This window comes from Leptonychotes weddellii, chromosome 2, assembly GCF_054177405.1.
Source record: "Leptonychotes weddellii isolate Sample4059 chromosome 2, ASM5417740v2, whole genome shotgun sequence".
Taxonomy (NCBI): Eukaryota; Metazoa; Chordata; class Mammalia; order Carnivora; family Phocidae; genus Leptonychotes; species Leptonychotes weddellii.
Window position 1 is genome coordinate 20314708 of NC_138370.1, and position 6000 is coordinate 20320707.

The 6000-nt window shown below is 34.8% G+C and overlaps 1 protein-coding gene across 7 annotated transcripts in view; it reads left to right on the top strand.

The window, feature by feature from the left end:
• DLC1 (DLC1 Rho GTPase activating protein) overlaps positions 1 to 6000 on the top strand; it is a 394038-nt gene that overhangs the window by 57231 nt on the left and 330807 nt on the right. The window lies entirely within an intron of this gene.

Sequence of the window (6000 nt, forward strand, 5' to 3'; positions counted from 1 at the left end):
GAAAAAAACGTTCAGAAAATAAAGTATACAATTTCAGTTAAAAATAAATTCACTTTTCAAATTCTAATTCTCTTTTAAAACTAAACCTAGGTTTCATTACCCTTAATTTTAATGTTTTGTTGTAGAATTTGTCTTTGATTTTTTTTAAATGTGTTTTTAAGTTTATAAGAAAATGATATTAAGAGTTGTGAATTATGATAAGGTTTGGGGAGTAAAAACTGAAAATCCCAATAGCACATATAATTATTGAGACTTCCACAATAAATGTAGAGTTGAAGAAACCTGTAATCTGGTATTACAAAGTTGTATCTGTCACTAAGTTGAAAAGTTTTCTTCAGTTAGAGAATACTCCATTGTGTTTTTGATCAAGAGTTTTATTTTTCTTCACATCACATCACAACTTGCCATTAGCATGCAAAGGAGCAATCCAGGATTCCCATCTTCTTTGTCAATTTCTGTCCTATGTTTGCCTGTGGTGCATACAATATCCAGTAAATAATAGATAAAATTTGGAAATTGCATTTCCTGCATTAGCTAAAACAAATCAAGGTAATCTCCTCTTTGAAAGAGACAGTTATCCCTCAAATGACACTGGAAATATTGTCTCATGAGTTCCAAATGTCCCTTCCTTGTTCTTACAGAGGCAAAAGTTACCTCTATTTCTTTCTATTATATCAGCTTCATTGGAGCTAAGCTATGTGCCAATCTCCACATCTCCAAAGACTATTATTTACTCAAGTCCAACTGTATACTTAACTTTCTACATAAAAAGAGTCTTTGTTAGGGCCAGTGATCTCTGATTCTAGGTCATTTCACAATACTGGGATGATTTTTCTTAATTGCTTCATAAGGTTAACCTCTGGAATGATTGTGGCTTGTAAGGTACAAGATGCTCATTAAACTGGCCTCCTCAGTAATCCATGAAGTGCCTGCAAACTGGCCTCGGTTGCCTGTGTCCATCCTGGTCTCAAAAGAAAATGGCTAAAGGGACCCATAATAGGAAAGCACAGATCCCCCTCCCCTGCAAGTCCCCTGTAGCTCCAGAAAATGGTCAAGAAACGATGTTGTTCCCCTTGTTGTCAAGTCCACTATTGTACATCTGTGGCTGTATATTAGAAACTACATCATCTGCACCAAAAATATTCCAAGCTGAGATAGAATGTTCCTGAAATTAAAAGGAAAAATTAAACACTGAACATTATGGAGAAAGGATGGGGGTGGGATTAATTTTAAGGATAATGTAGCTAACATTCTGAAAAAAAGAAACATTTTAGGAGATATAGGAGAGAAACTATTTTTTCAACCCTGGGAAATCCCATGCATTTTGCTTAAAAGTATGCTTATATTCCAGGGTTTCGTGATTCATTACCAACCTTTTTTCCATGTGAGTGTAAGTAGATACCCACAGTGGGATACCATGGACTGAGAGCAATTGCAAAGGGGGGTGAGTCACCTGGTAAGCAGCCCGCCCAGACGTAATCACTGATGTTGACCAAGTCAACTAGAAGTAGTTTTCAAGATGAATTTTATTTTTAAAATCCTATTCTTCAGAGTAAAAAGTGTATAAACATTTACTTATCCATGCTGTCAGTACTCTGGACCTATATTTCAGTGTACTGGGGGCAAAGTTTAGGAGGATTTAAATGTATAGTATTCTAAAATCTCTTAAAACCTGAAAGAGTGTGTGCGTATGTTTTCTGAAAAATGTTAAGTAAGTAAGCAGAACACTTTCATGTTGTAATAATTTACAAAGTATTCTCAAAGAATCAGGAATACCAATTTATCTGGGCTGACTGGAAAAAAATATAAAAATAAAAAATAAAGGACAAGTAAACTACAATAACACCTATTCCAAAATGGAAGCCAATATTAAATTTTTCTTATATGATCTTGTACTTTAATTCTTAACCTATTCTCTACATAAACCAAAATTGACAAAATCTAGGAAAAAGATTTTATTTTAAGTTTATGACCTGGAAGAAATAAAGACTAAATATCTAATAAACAACTTACATTTTTCTTTTTTGAAATAGTTTTGAGAATTCGTAAAGAGTAAAAGCTCTGGAAGTCAGATTGCCTGGACAATAATCCTGTCTCCACCAGTTAATGGTTGAGTGAATCTGGTCAATAAAGATAAAACATTTGAAAATGTATCGCAAATCAATTCTCTACAACCACACATTCACCTGAACCAAATCTAGTTTATGCCAAATAGATATTACTCAATGTCACAAAAACAGTTGATACCATAAATCATATACCTAATAAGAAAATGTAAGAATGGGATGATATTAACAGCAAATGCATACACACAAAAATGTTCAGTAAAAAACAGCTTATATTTTAATCTCAGTGTGGGAGATGAGAAGACTTCCAGGGTGATCAGATTCCAAAAATTAACATTTGGAGAAAATGTTGCTAGTAAGTAAAGACTCAACAGCATATATCTCAGTTAATGCAGTTGAAAGATTGAGCCCTGAACACAGTAAAAGTTTGGAGGAGTGTTTTAAAGTCAAAAGAGACATGAGAGCTGAGTCCTAGTATTGTTTAATTTACATAGGGCCAAAAGTTTCTGCCTCCAGTGTATGATGATTTAAATCTTAGTCATAGCTAAATGAACAGGCCCAGGCCATGGTTTCCAATAAGTTTTGCCCATTGGGAAGGGTTTGTGGAAATCAGAAGATGAAAACAAAAAATGAGTGTTATTTTTTCAATTCTCACAATTTGGAAGTAACAGAGAAAGAAAACAAATGGACATATTTTAATGCCCCAAAATAGTATATTACACATGAGATTAAATTCCGTTATGCTCTTACTGAAATACATTATATCCTATATTTTACATTCCTAAGGATTGTTGCTTAAGTGGTACCAGGACAGTACGATAAGCAAGGTAGAAATTTCATTGGTATTGAGGGCAAATATTATTTTCTGTCTCATTTTTCATGTTTCTTTGTTCTCAGTTATGGAAGACTTGTCTGTGTTATTTCTTATTCTTTCCAGAGGGAAGTTTACCATTCTTTCACTGAATATCATAAAGCTAATTTAAGACTAACTAGCCATTGGGGACCTTTTTCTTCTTTAATTTTTAGAAGACAAATCAAAAGTTTTTTGTTTTGTTGTGACTTTTCTGATTTGTAATTGATATACTACCAAATCTTTCCCTATAGTGATTTTGCCAGTGGGTTGATCACTATTTCAGTCAATAACCATCCCATTCCATAATGACTTAAACTATTCCCCAGCTTTTTTCTCAGGATTCTTTAAGTCTAACTTAGAGATGAAGTATGTTAAATATGGACACAAGAGTTTGAAATGTGTCTCTGTTTGTATTTCTCAGTACATTGATATGCTGAATTAAGTCAGGCTCCCTGGAAAACTCTTGGGTGCTGAGTATGCAGATTCCTCAGGTTTTTAATCTAGAAAAGGAGGGATGTCTGGGTTATTTTTGTTTTGTTTTCCTTTTTCAGCTGTTGCACCTCAGAGTAGGATGATATCACTCGAAAAAGAGGCCTCCCTACAATAATGTCTAGTTAAGTCTGTAGTCACTGGCATGTCGTAGATACTAATCTTGTCCCTACTCATTACTGTGGTTTTTGTGGAATTAACCAGATGTTCTACTTTTTGGGGTTGTTCTAGGTAATAGCTTTAATAATTAGTGGCTCTTTACTTTGTGCCTATGTTTAGGGTAGAAAGCCAAATACTATAAGCTCCGCAGCTGTTGTTCCATTCTCTGGTTTACAAGTTCTGTGAAGATATAGACTATGTATTTGTACTTTTATCTCTGAAGCACAGGCTTGTGTTTGTTAGTGCCTAGAGCTTCCTGCTTCCTTCTTTAGATCACTGATTTACCCTCCCTCCTCTTCTCCAAAACAATTCTGCTTTCTTTTCCTGGTTAAAGATGAAATGAATATAGCAATCTGAGGCCAGCTGCTTACTGATTTGGACAGAAGTGGAAAGATACCAAGACCTTGCAATAAGATCAAACCATGAAGCCAATAAACAACAATCTCTCTGCCTGCTTCCCTCTCTCCTCAAACAGTCCCCAAATTAAACTCACTCAGTTCACAAGTTCCCCCCCAAAAAGTGAAAGGACTAGGACATTCATTAATAAAGTCATGTATTTTCCAAATTCCGTATTTAAACTAAAGTGTAAGTCAAGGCCCTCTTGGAGACAGGCTGATATTACTTACACTTAGTTTAAAATTATAGTTTCTGCCCCCCCAACACACACACTTATAATGATGTTGATTCAACTGAATTTCTATAAAAGCCAATCCAAAATAAAGGTATTGAAAGATCACCAATTACTTGCATATTATCTTAGAAAATGTAAAGCAAATCATTTTCTTCTCTAATTATATTTTTATATATTTTTCATATTTTGCTTTTGTCTTCTATTGTTTCAGTTTTTCTGGTAAATTTTTCCTAAAGATACAATATATTTATGTTTTAAGTCTCCTTTTTACTACATTTTAGGATTCAATATGTATGTGCTCTTTTGAAACATCAGTTTGATACACCTATAAATGGGTCAGGAGCCTCATTCCAACTTTTTCCAAAACTGTGACAGAGAGTTTAATTTTTCAGTTTTCATGGAGTCTCTTAGAGTCTGCCAACTTAAAACCAAATAGAGATTTAAAATTCTGCCCCTGATAGAATAGTTCACAGCAAATCAATGTTCCCACTAAAAATAATAGTAATGCTAGAAAATAAATACAAAAGAAACCCTATATATGAAGGCATCAGGGAGCTATTGAAGCAGGTAGGGATTAGTGTTCAAGATATCAGAAACAAGGGAATTGCGGAGAGGTCACCCCAACTACTGTGAGGTGACATTCTTCTCAGACTATTTCCTAATCCTCTCAAGCATTAAATGAGAGAAAAGAGACAGAGAATGAGGAAGAGAGCCACTGCTAAAAGGCAAGAAGGCAAGAGAGTTTCCAGCAGTCTCTTATTAAAGAGAGACAAATATTGGAAATGAGAGGTGTCACAACAGCCAGGACATGAGGAATATATTCCATGGAGAAGGGGCACAGGAAAATGGGCCTGATATGCAAGGGTTTACATTTAGGACATTACTGAATTCTAAGCCTATGCAGGACCAAAGAGCAAGAAGCCAAGAAGAGCTTTCAGCAGCCATATGGTGCTGAGAGAAAAACTGAAGAGCAAGTCTAACCAAGGAGAAGTTGATTAGTAAACCCCTCAGTTCTCACTTGGGATACTTGGAGGGTAACACACTTGGAAGGGGAGTGAACCAGAAACAATAAATCTTACCAAGACTTCAAGCCGGCCAAAAGGTAACTCAGTTCCCAGTTGAATTAATATGATTGGCCCCCACTATAGATGCTTACCAGCAAATAGGTTGAACTCTATCTGAAGGAAGAAAATATTATCCTGAGTCTCTACAGTATTTCATTCAAAATTTCTAACAGATGATCAAAAATATCCAGGCACTTCAGGGAAACTCACACTGGAGTTATCTCCTATCTAAAATTACCATGAAAGACAAAATAACTTCTGGATGTTATAGAATGGCATCTATATAGGAAAGCTAGAGTTATTAATATCTGGGTAAACAACAGAAAGCATATTTAATCTGATAGGCTTCTAACACCTTTTTCTAAAATCTTATAATGTATGCACATGCTGAATAAACTATATGAGAGTTATTTATGCTACATGCCTACAAAGACATAATACAACTTATATGTATTTTTTCTACAATTAATTTTGCCAGAAACTTCAAATGAAATAAATGAGAGATGACCATAAAAACAATAAAATCTTTAATCCATTAAAAAAATATATATCCAGGCATATTGAGAAAGAGGAGCAAAGAAAAGCAAATAACAAATAGATGCACAAGTGATCTAGATATTAAAGTTATCAGTCATAAACTTTAAAAAACTGGTTAGAGGGCGCCTGGGTGTCTCAGTCATTAAGTGTGTGCCTTTGGCTCAGGTCATGATCCTAGGGTCCTGGGATCGAGCCCCGCAT